Genomic DNA, 13,169 nt, shown 5'->3' on the forward strand with positions numbered 1-13,169 from the left:
CCTCACAGCCCTCACAAGAAACCAACCTTGCTGATGCCTTCATCTGGGACTTCCTAGCCTTTAGAACTGAAACCATTTCTGTTGTTCAAGGCACCCAGTTTATGGTACTTTGTTAGGGCATCACCGGGAAACTAGGACAAATGGTCTACCAAATAATTAGACAGCAGATGGAGGAAGGTTTGTGTATCAGTCAGCTGTCACTGCGATAATACTGCATAGCAAGCAAACTTGAAATGTCAACAGCTTCTAGCAACAAGTGTTGATTTTTCTCCTCAGCCATCTGTGGGTTGGCTGGGGTTCAGCTGGTCTAGGCTGGGCCCTATTTCAAACTGTTAGGTCCAGGTTTGCTCCACATGTCTCTCATCCTCCTTGGATCATTGGCTACCCGAGACATGTTCTCAGAGCAAAAGGCACGGAGCAAAAGAGGATGGGTACAATGACACAAGCACATGTCAGGCCTCTGTGTGTGCCATGTCTGTCATTCCATTGGCCATAGCATACTGCATACCCAAACCCAGGGCCAAGAGACAGGGCAGTACCCTTTGCCAATCATGAGGCAAGGAGATGGATGATAGGGGAGTGAATAATTGGCAAAGAGATTTCAATCTACCACATTTGACTCCTGAATTTATTGAAGAGGCCAGGAGTTCAAGACCAGCCTGGCCAAATGGTGAAATCCCATCTCTACTAAAAATGCAGAAATTAGCCAGGCGGGTTGGAGGACTCCTATAAACCCAGCTACTTGGGAAGATGAGGCATGAGAATCACTTGAACCCAGGAAGCAGAGATTGCAGTGAGCTGAGATCCTGCCACTGCAATCCAGCCTGGATGACAGAGTGAGATGCTATCTCAAAAAAAAAAAAAAAGTTCCTTTCTCAGAAATAGCAGCAGTCTAGCTTTACTCTGACAAACGTGATGAAGACTAAATCCTGTAGCCTGGTATCACACTTTAAGTGAAGCATTCAACAGATGACCTTTTGTTAGCAAAGAGATGTTAAAACCTTTGCGAGAAATAACCAAAAGCACTAACGGGCATCTTACATGTAAAATAATACTCTGAAGTGCACAGACATCTTACATTGTATGAGATGCTAATGTTTGTGGTTTCCTGGAAAGAACATTGTTCTGAAAAATGAGGGAAGGTGCCCTCTGGTGAACATATTCTTTTGGTAGTTAGAGAACCTGAAACACAGACTAAATTGTATTCCATCCTTTGACATGAAAGTCAAGAGTTACAAGACAGTATTGTTCCTTCTCTCCACTCCTTGCTTTTAGTAGTAGAATCAAGACCCACTTGAGAAATCATCCTAAATTTCCAGGCATAAAAGTCAATAGTGTTGTCTGTTTCCTCTGTTGATTGTTTTTTTGGTTTTCTGTGTGTGTGTGTGTGGCGGGGGCAGGGGGGTGGTGTGTTTTGAGATGGAGTTTCACTCTCGTTGCCCAGGCCACCATGTCCGGCCAATTATCAGGTTTCAAAAGTTAGTGTAAAACCGCAGAATTTATACCAGTGCAGCCAAACTGCCTACTATGTTGTGCCATTGCTGCCTTTACAGAGGCTGGGCGTGGTGGCTCACGCCTGTAATCCCAGCACTTTGGGAGGCCGAGGTGGGTGGATCACGAGGTCAGGAGTTCGAGACCAGCCTGGCCACCATAGTGAATCCCCGTCTCTACAAAAAATACAGAAAATTAGCCGGGCATGGTGGCACACGCCTGTAGTCCCAGCTACTCAGGAGGCTGAGGCAGGAGAATCGCTTGAACCCGGGAGGTGGAGGTTGTGGTGAGCCGAGATCAGGCCACTTGTCTCCAAAAAAAAGAAAAACAGATGGCAGAATCTGGAAAAATACTAATGGCCACACCCACTTCAGTATTTACATTTACCAAAAGTTATACAAAACTGGTTTCATTTTTAAGACCTATTACTTTAATTTCCCCAAATGCTCATTTTTTTCCCTCCAATTTCTCCATGTCCCCAAGTTCACTGGGTATATAATTAAATGAGGGCAGTAAAGATGTTAGATGTTAGATGTCCTTGATGTATCCTGGAAGGACTCATTTAAGGGAGGATAGGGTGATCTTCCATTTGTATGTTAAAAATGGTTAAGGTTAGATATTTACTTTAAGTAGCTCTGTAAGCTCTTGAAGGGTAGGGCCCATGCCCTGTTGAGCTTTGCATCCCCAGGGTTGGGCAGGCACATAGGACCCAGTAAAAAGAAAATGAAAATATAAACGATCAAAAAGATGAGGCCGGGCGCGGTGGCTCATGCCTCTAATCCCAGCACCTTGGGAAGCCGAGGCAGGTGGATCACCTGAGGTCAGAGCTCGAGACCAGCCTGGCCAACAGGGTGAAACCCCGTCTCTACTAAAAGTACAAAAATCAGCCGAACGTGGTGGCAGGTGCCTGTAATCCCAGCTACTCGGGAAGCTGAGGCAGGAGAATCGCTTGAACCTGGGAGGCAGAGGTTGCAATGAGCCAGATCATGCCACTACACTCCAGCCTGGGCAACAAGAGTGAGACTCCGTCTTAAAAAAAAAAAAAAAAAAAAAAAAGACATAATATGAAATATGTCATCAAAAAGGTGACGTATCTCGTGGTTTGGCTATTGGAAGACCCAGTAACATACCAAGGACTTAACAGGGGATTCAACATAACAGTAATAGTAGTTACTAATTTATGTTTCAGCTTGGCACAGATATATGGAGAAAGAAATCCACATGAAAAAGATGATCAGCCGTCTCTTTCATGGAACAAATGCATTTAACTAGGCCTGAATTCACAGGCCTTCAAAATTTGGAAGACTGATGTCAATATCCTCATGGAAGAATCAGAATGCCACAATAATGTTACTAGGAAAAAGACAGTGGAGAAGTTGCAAAATATTCACATTACTATAGGGTTTTGTTATGTGCCAAAGAGCTCCTTTAAAACATACAGCCAGCCACTGAAGTCACTGCGTGTGAAGGGCTAAAAAACAACTGTTAGAAATTAAAAAGGTACTTGGCAAAATTTATCAGAGGTGACCTACACTTGTGCCCTTTTCCTATATTACCACCCAGTGCTTGGCTCCTGGATTTGAAATTTGTAATTCCTTTGGGAATGGTATCTCCTTGTACACTCATTTAAAAAAAAAAAAAAACCACAGTTCTTCCAGTAGCTTCCATCTTCCCACATGTCTACATCTCCAGGCTTCAAATTTATTATATGTTGTTAAATAGCTTTTCAAAACGGTGTAGCGATTTACACTTATGATTAGGGTTATGAGGGTTGAAAGTGCTCCATTGCCAATACTTGACATTGTAGACTTTTAAATGTTTGCGTCTCTGTCGGGTGCAGTACAGATCACTCCTGTAATCCCAGCACTTTGGGAGGCCGAGGCGGGAGGATTGCTTGAGCTCAGGAGTTCAAAACCAGCTTGGGTAACATGGCGAAACTCCGTCTCTACAAAATATACAAAAATTAACTGGGTGTGGTGGTGGGCGCCTGTAATCCCAACTACTCAGGAGGCTGAGGCATGAGAATCGCTTGAACCCAGGAGGTGAAGGTTGCAGGGAGCCGAGATTGGAGATTGCACCACTACACTCCAGCCTGGGTGACAGAGTGAGACTCTCTCAATAAATAAATAAATAAATAAATAAATAAATCTTTGCCAGTCTGGAATATGAAATGGTCATTTCTTGTAGTTTAAATTTTCATTTACCTGAATATTAATGAGGCTGGGCATATTTTTATAAGTTAATTGGCCAGTGTTCCTCTTTGGAAAAATGCCTGCCTTTTGTCCGTTTGGCTATTGGGCTTTGATTTTCTTATTGATCAGTTGTACTTTAAATCTTCAGGATAATAATCCATTGTTGCTTGTATTTTTGTTACAAGTATCTACTCTCAATCTGTAGTGTCTTTTTCATTTTCAGTAGTATTTTTGGATGCACAGAAGTTTTTTATTTTGATGTAGTCAAATTTGTCAATCTGTTTCCTTTATGATATGTGTTTCTGTCTTGTTTTAGAAACCTTTCCCTAACCTGATTTTCTATATATATTCTAGTGTTTTAAACTTTTGCTTCTCATAATGAGGGCTGTCATTTGTCTGGTATTCTTTTCGGGGTTGGGGGGACTTTTAAAAGAAGGTAGCTGAAAGTAGAAGAGAAAAAAGGCAGTAGCTGCCATATTGCATTGATCACTTATTGCAACCCCATTCAAAATGATTCCCTTCTAAGTATTTCCAGAATCTGATGTATTTTCATTTCACCTCTAAAAAAATAACCACGGTGAGCCGAGATCGCACCACTGCATTCCACTGGGTGACACAGTGATACTCTGTCTCAAAAACAAAACAAAACAAAACAAAACAACCTTGGATTAAGTGCAGTGTTGTACCATTTTTCAAAGCATAGCCAAAGCTAGTGTCCTGATGATTAGAATATGTTATTAAAACAAAATGCATTTTTAAAAAATATTTTCACAAGGGCATGCCTTGTCAGTCTTGTCTTTGCCACTAAATGCTGGGAGTTCTTTGTATGTCTTTCCCTACCCAGTGGGATTTGGATGGAATTATCCAGGATCTTATATCTGGACTTTCTGATTCTCAGATTTCAAAATTTATAAAGGTAACACACTGGGTTAATTCACTTCCATGGAGAATGGACTCTGATACTCTTTTTTTCTTTTTTCTTTTTTTTTTTTTTGAGATGGAGTCTGGCTCTGTCGCCCAGGCTGGAGTGCAGTGGCGCGATGTCAGCTCACTGCCACCTCCGCCTTTTGAGTTCAAGTGATTCTCCCGCCTCAGCCTCTGAGGTAGCTGGGATTTCAGGCATGTGCCACCATGCCTGGCTACTTTTTGTATTTTTAGTAGAGATCGGGTTTCACCATGTTGGGCAGGCTGATCTCAAACTCCTGACCTCAGGTGATCCGCCCTTCTCGGCCTCCCAAAGTGCTGGGATTACAGGCATGAGCCACCACGCCCGGCCTACAACTCTTGATATTCTTTATTCCAGAATAACTCTCAATGTTATGTAGTTCCTGAGGACAAAAAGGTGATCATTTATTTATTTAATACATTATGGGTACTTCCTATATTTCAGGCCCTGGCATGGGTACCAAGTGACGCAAGATGATGAAAGGCCCTCAAGAATGTCCCCCAGTCTGAGGAGACTAGCGCATAGGCATAAAACAGTGGGCTGCTGTCTCCTGATGCTGCATGGTGTGCCCCATGGACATTTGAAACAATACAAGTAACCATGTAAAATGTCCCAAAAAGGGCTGGGTGTGGCAGCTCATGCCTGTAATCCCAGCACTTTCGGAGGCAGAGGGAGGAGGATCACTTGAGACCAGCCTGGGTAGCATAGTGAGACCCCCATCTCTAAAAAAAATTTAAAAAATGACCTGAGTGTAGTGGCACATACCTGTAGTTTCAGCTACTCAGGAGGCTGAAGCAAGAGGATTGCTTGAGTCTGGGACGTCAAGGCGGCAATGAGCCATGATTGTGCCACTGCAGTCCAGCCTGGGCAACAGAGTGAGACCCTGTCTCAAAATAAAATGGCCAAAAAGGGACAGAGGAAGGAGAGAGTGAGTGCTTTTAAGCACTCAAACGGAAACTCTGATGGTTAGGTGGAAGATACAGTCGAGGGATAGCTGTATATTTCCCAGGTTTCTTTTTTCCTTTTTTAATTCATCATCCTTTTAGATAGAAATGTTTAGGGGAAACAGCAGGGAAGGACTGCCAGGAACATAGCAATTTGGTTTACCAAGATCATTATATTTAGTACTTTAATGTCTAGCTTTTGAGGTGGGGGTGAGGGGTGTTGGATTTAAGAAAAAGTAAACAGTTGTTCTTAATTATACCATACCGTGAAACTTGGTGTTCTAGCTTCAGACAAAATAATACAGTCTTTTCACCATTACAGGAACCTCAGTGACTAAACAGAATCGATCATCTGAGTGGTTATGATTGGAAGTTATTGCTGTTAAATAATGCTAAGCCTTTGAGACAAGCAGTAAACTCCAAATGGAATTCATGGCTAATATCAGTGAGGCAGTCTACTGTGTAATGTAGTATTTATCACCTCCTTTGGAAGACAAATGATCTTTTCAGTTTGCATAATGTATTACATTTTTGAAATTCATATATCATCTGTGTTTTATATAATAATAATACAATAAAACGTTCCTAGAATTTGACATGTTGAAAAACATTGTCTCCTTAAATGAACATGCATAAATTATTTAAGAATCCATAGCTGAGGTCTTTTCCTTTTTGCTTTAACTGTAAAGGCCCTAATTTGCAGTGGGTAGCTCATCCTCACTCTCCTTCCAACTAAGATCTATATTTCTCTGCTTAAAAATAAATTCTTATAATTTAAATCTAGTATTTTCAGTGGGAAAGGATTTAATATCGTAAGCTATGGGATAAGGAGCTACAGTTTTGCCCTAGCTCTGGGCAAGAGGGACCCTGCCCTGGGTCCTGGCTTCAAGAGGGCTCCACTCTGGCTCTCCTGGGGCTATGCCCTTCGCCATGGAGTGAAGGATCTGCATTGCCAAGGGGATGTGCCTGTGTCCCCTTACACAGTTTTTATCTCTGAGACTAGAAATTTTCAGTTTAAACTTGCTCAGAGCTCACATCCAGGGCCCATGGGGGTCTCTTTCTCAGCTTGTCATCCCATCGTCCTGAGGGAAGACTGTGCCTGGGCTCCTATGGGTTGTCAAGGTGCTGCTGGGATGGGGGATGTGAAAAGAGAAAGGGAGTGGGCCAAGGACTGGGGCCCGCTCTCCAACGTGTTTCTATCTGAGACTCCCAGGAGTCTGAGAACTCTGAATTGGAATCTGGCCTTCCAGGTGGGTATGAAGTTTACTTCCAAGGTAGGAGGAGAGAATGTATTTGATTAAACAGTTTGTAGCCTGATTTACAGCTTTAAATGGTATGTGGCTGCCCCTCCATCTTTGTTCATGGGTACTCTTCGCTCAGACCCATGTAGTGGTGAGCATGGGGAATTATATTATAGTTTTTTAGAAATAGGGACAATGAGTACTCATTAAGCTATGTTCAGAAGAATAATGGCAAATTTATTATGTCAAACAAGCTCTTTTAGAGTTGAGGTCTTTCAAATGCATTACAAAACTGAAAATAATTAGTCAAAATTTGAGAATCGTATCTTAGTTCCCGTCCCCCATTTGTAGACGATGCCCTATTTTATGTCCATCCATCTTTTTTTTAATTTTCCACTGAGTATTCTATTTGGCAGAAAGTTCTAGAGAAGTGAGATATGTCTTGATTTGAATAAAGCCAGGCTTGGTGAACCCAGAGAATACTTGACATCAAGGAATTCGATAGTAAGTTTTTATGGCAGCCCATCAGAGGAGATGTGAACCACACCTGGTAACCACTATCTTGAAAGAAAGGATTTCCCTCTCATCCTTGACCATGATTAGTAACTTCAGAGTCTGTTATTGCTCCTCTCTTTTCCTTTCTCTTCATTCTGGCTATACAAATCACATACTGAACCTAGCCTTTTCAGGCCAACTTTGGTAATCTCATTGTGATTTCAGTTGCACTCATTCTGCGATGTTAAATGCTTTCTCGGTCAGGTCCCAGAGGTATAAAGCTGTTCAAATTGTGGTCCCAACCACCAAGTGGCTGAAAGACTGGACACCTGCTGTCCTTACTACCAATAGAAACACAACCAACTACGGTTAGAGGTTGACCAGGGTCTGCAGTGAAGAGCAAGAGACCAAAGAAGAGATGATGTTTTCTTTTCTTTTCTCTTTTCTTTTCTTTTGTGTTCTTTTCTTTTGAGACACGGTCTCACTTTGTCACCCAGGCCAGAGTGCAGTGACGTGATCTCAGCTCATCCCAATCTCTGCCTCCTAGGCTCAAGCAATTCTCCTGCTTCAGCCTCCCGAGTAGCTGGAATTACAGGTGTACGCCACTACTGCCCAGCTAATTTTTGTGTTTTTGGTAGAGATGGGGTTTCACCATGTTGGCCAGGCTGGTCTTGGACTCCTGACCTCAAATGATCCACCCACCTTGGCCTCCCAAAGATGATGTTTTCTTAAATTGTGGTAAAAAATACTTCCCCTCCCTACCTCTTCTCTCCTCTTCTCCCCCAACCTCTCTCTTCTCCCCTCCCCTCTCCTTTCATTTCCTCTTCTTTCCATTATTTCTTCATCCCTTCCTCTTTTCCTCCCTCAATAAGTCTGGACTGAATACCTCCCATAGGCATAGACAGCCCTGAATAGGAATTTTAAAACACAAGCAATAGGAGACATCTATAGGCATATCTGTGGGTGACAAAATACATGAAATATTAAGAAACAGAACAATAATAATGCCTGCCATTTCTTCAGAAACCATTTTAAGCACTTCATAACTATTATTATCATAGTTTATTATTATCTCTCATTGCCAGATGATAAAATTGAGACCCTGAGAGATTAGGCGACTTTTTCAAGGTCACATGGCAGTAAGTAGCAATGCTAGGAATCCAATCCAAGGAGTTTGTTCCCAAATTCCAGGTATTTAACCATTGTCACACTGCACTATCCTGCCTGGCAGTGTGGAAACGTATAAACGTGAATCAACGTATATGAACGTGAATGGTGCAGTTAGGAGTTACAAGAAAAAGAGAAGGGAGCTCTGTTAGTATTATGTGAGAAAAGCAGAAACCGCTCTAGGTATTTCAAACAAAAGTGTATTTAATTCAGGGAATTGGTTTCAAAGGTAGTAGAAGGGCAGAAGGAACAAAGGAGAGGATGTTACCCAGAGTTCAGTGACTGCAAAAGGTTGCTACTTGCCCTTAAGGCTAGAGAATCAAACAGGGAAAAGGAATGTGGCCTAAAGTCCACATCACGCCTCGGAGGCTGCTGCTGCTGCTGCTGCTGCTGAGTGGGACTCCAGGAGCCACAATCCCACTGATGCTACCAGAGTCTGCAGTCATCTGCAGCCATGTGCCCCTGTGGCTGTCACATATGTGGTCTTTATGTAGGATCCCGGAGTTTCCTGCTGGAGCCCTGGATAAACCCAGGATCAGTAAAGAAAAAATAAACCAGGCTTCTACATTCCTCCCATTTTTGAATTTCCTATTAATGCCTTCCCTTGACAGAGTCTAACAGGAACTGAGCTGGCAAGGGAGCCTGGAAAATGTAGTTCGTGGGCTTCCAGCTGCCAACCATACATTGAACACACTAGAAGGTCACAGTGGGGCTGAAAGTGTTGCATAAGAAAATGTGGATACAGGGAAGAAAAAAAACATTTCACTGAATCTAAGATTCGATTGATTGTAAGATGTACCATAATACCACCATAATAATACCATTGAGAAAGAAAAATACCATCAAATTATGCCACATCACCACTTATGAGGTACATTCTACTTCTAGAAATGTTAAAGCTTGAAAAAAGTCCCTCTTAAAATTGATAAGATATAGTAAATGTCTGATCTCACCTTACACGTAGACTAATGGGGCAGCCTTCTCCAGAGACTTGTAATACAACCAGACATCCTGTGACCCTGTGGCCTTACTAAGAAGAGGGGTCTGGGAAGATTTTCTCCAGGAGGTAAAATCTGAGCTGAGTCTTAAAAGATGAACCTGAGTTTCCTAAAGAAATGGTTTTCCAGGCAAAAGGAGAAATGTTTTCAAAGCGCAAAAGGCTGGGTAAACTTTAGTGCATTTGAGGACTTGAAGAGGTTTAGAATGACTGGTGTGTAGGGTGTAAACTGAGAAGCCATGCACAGGTGAGCCTGGAGGATTGCGTGACCTCAATCATGCAGGAACTCAGTGTGAAGCATTGTTACATTTTCCTAAAAACTGGCAGCAGCCGCTGAAGGATTTTAAGAACATCGAAAGTCCATTTGAAATTTGACTCAGGACTGCAATTCAGTTGGTTCATACCAGTGTGGCTGCTGCTGTTGTGAAATAGTGAAGTATCTCCTTACTAGCTATGGATGGCTGCTCGTCTGGGCCCCCTGCAGCCTCATCCAATCCACCCCGTCTCCTAGAACCCTCCAGATCCAGCAACTAAGATAGTACCTGGCACAGTAGGTGCCACTGAAGTGGGTCCCAGTCCCCTAGTCAGTGCCATGCCATGGTGGTTGTTAAATATTTTGAATGGCATCACCGTTTTCACTACATAAGTTTAATGTTTAGTTCTGTTGGTTCTTCAGTCCACTTTACCATATTGCAGAGAGATTTAATCGTTGCCCTATACTAGTGGTTCTCAAAATGTGGTCCCCAGACTAGCAGCATCAGCATCACCCAAGAGCTGGTTAGAAATTCAAATTTCAGTCCAGGTGCAGTGGCTCACCCCTGTAATCCCAGCACTTTGGGAGGCTAAGGCAGGTGGATCACCTTAGGTCAGGAGTTCAAGACCAACCTGGCCAACATGGTGAAACCCCGTCTCTACTAAAAATACAAAAATTACCCGGGCATGATGGTGGGCACCTGTAATCACAGCTACTCAGGAGGCTGAGGCAGGAGAATCGCTTGAACCCAGGAGGCGGAGGTTGCAGTGAGCCATGATTGTGGCACTGCATTCCAGCCTGGGTGACAGAGCGAGACTCCATCTCAAAAAAAAAAAAAAAAAGAAAAGAAAAAGAAATTTACATTTCAGCCCATCTCAGACCTACAGAATCAGAAACTCTAGGGATGGAGCCTAGCAATCTGTTTTTTAATTTAATTTAGTTTAATTTAATTTGGAGACAGGGTCTCACTCTGTCACCCAGGCTGGAGTGCAGTGGCACAATCAAGGCTCACTGCAACCTCGACCTCCCAGGCTCAGGCAATCCTCCCACCTCAGCCTCCTGAGTAGCTGGGACTACAGGAGCTCACCACCACACCCAGCTAGTTTTTGTATTTTTTGTAGACGGGGCTTCATCATGTTGCCCAGGCTAGTCTCAAACTCTTGGTCTCAAGCCATCTACCTGCCTTGGCTTCCCAAAGTGCTAGGATTACAGGTGCGAGCCACCATGCCTGGCCACAGTCTGTGTTTTAACCAGCCCTCCAGGAGATTCTGGTGCCCACTCAAATTTGAGACCCGCTTCTCTAATCCCCTTGTCCTCATATACATCTAGGTAAGCCATCCTTGAACAACAGGGTGTTATTAATCAAGGGCATACAAACTTCTATAGGTTAATAGTCTAACCAATGAGTAGGGTGAGTGTGACCAGTTTAAGGACACAGCAAGTAAACACTAGTTGGATGAATAGTTATTACATTTTAAAATCGTTATGCAGTGGAGTGCTTTGGAAAAGGTATTAATATTATGGGTTTGGGAGCTGTATCAATCGTGTTTTTTAATTTTCTATATTTTATGATGTGTTGACATCTTGGCACCTTGCAGACCCAGGGAAGGTCTGTCCCTCCCAGGGTTAGCTAATTCCTAGAGATAGTAACTAACTTGCCTGTGAGCATGCCTTTGATATGCAAATCAACCAATCCATGTTCATATACCCCCCACTGCCTTTTACCAGACTTCTGTAGTGGAGGACCCTATGCCCCTACCTCTCCACCCCAAATCATCCCAGGGCTAGTTACTAGAGCACTGGAGACCACCTCTAGAGACCACAGCCTGCTGAAATTATTCATGCTATCCACCCAATCCTAAACCTGCTCAGCTCCTTACCTTGCCTTGCCCATTCCTTTCCTTGAAAACCACAATAAAGTGCCTATGGTTTCCTTTTGCTCCTTCTGCTCCCTGATGCTCCCACATATGGCCCTGTGTGGCAAGGCGTTGGAATGGGAGAGTTCCCTGATTCCCCTTGCAGGATATGAGACAGGAGTGTGACTTGCCTGTTTGGTTGCCCCCGCATTTCAGACCCCTTATGGGAGGGGGAGCATACAGATGGGCAGGTGCAGGAACCAGGGTGAGCGCTTTTGGGCTCTGGCCTCACGACAGCATCTGTGGGTGGGTGTTTGTGACTCCCGAAGCCCAAGTGGGCATGTGTTAGTGTGCTCCTTTAGCTTTGCCATCTGCAGATGGCTTGTGTGTTAATCAGCTCAGTGGACCCTCTGCCTTATCACAAGGGCAGGGGGCGAGTGTGACAGCCTTCTGTATCCCAAGCTCTTGCCCAGTGTCCCAAAAGAATCAGATCACACGTGGGCTTGAAGGTTGAGTGCAGGGTTTTACTGAGTGATGGAGGTGGCTCTCAGTGAGATGGATGGGGAGCCAGAAGGGAGGATGGAGTGGGAAGGTGGTCTTCCCCTCTTCTCTGACTGCCCCTGGCCGAACTCCCCTTGGCATCCAGATGTCCCTCCTCTTCTCTCTCTGCTGCGTCGTTCTGCCGTCACTGGTCTGCTGGTCTGCTTGCCTCCTCCTCTCTTTGCTTGGGGTTCTTTCTTCTGGAGCTTAGGGTTCAGGGTTTATATGGGGCCAGGGTAGGGGATATGGTGGACCAAAAGGCACCTTTTTGGGTGTGAACATTGAAATGCCTGTCCTCACTGGGGCCTCTGGTCTTCATGCTTGAGGGTGGGGCCTTTACCAGGGAACCGCCCTCTTGTACCCAGTATTTCCCTGTCTCCTGTCTGTATCAGCGTGCCCTCTCATCTTCGAAACTGTAATAAACCCTTTTCAAGGGCTGTCTCCACGTTTGTTATCTTAACCATACCAGATTAAAACAAAGTCCAAGTACATTTCAACACGGGAGCCACATAGATTTGAGTTCCAACTGGGCTCTGTCATTTACCCATTATGTGACCTTTGGAATATAACTTATCCTCAGCTGGCTCCAGTGTCCTTATCTGCAAAAGATTCCTATATTGTAGGACTGCTCTAAGGACTGATAATACACATAAAGTGAGCAGGCACTGAGGAAATAGTAGCTGTGTGGAAAGGAGGTGAGAAAAATCAATGGATAAAATCCCCCTTAAGGCTCAGAAATGAACAAGTATTACACATGGATAGATAGCCTCTCAGATGTATATATCCTGCCTCATGTTCAATTACTAGCAGCAACACATCAGGAGATAGTTCATGTATTGCTATTTTTGTTCCTCAACTGAAAAATGTCCCCCCACTCCCATATTAAATGATGGCTGCTGTTCCTGTTAAGGAAATAAAACCTGATAATTACTCTTTTAAACAAGAGAATTAAAGGAAGCATAGTTTATCACTCTGCCTCTGCTCAAGTGTCACTTTGAGATGCTACACCCACCTTCACTAATTACCCGATAAGCAAACTTATCAAGA

This window comes from Rhinopithecus roxellana, chromosome 7, assembly GCF_007565055.1.
Source record: "Rhinopithecus roxellana isolate Shanxi Qingling chromosome 7, ASM756505v1, whole genome shotgun sequence".
In the NCBI taxonomy this organism is placed as follows: domain Eukaryota; kingdom Metazoa; phylum Chordata; class Mammalia; order Primates; family Cercopithecidae; genus Rhinopithecus; species Rhinopithecus roxellana.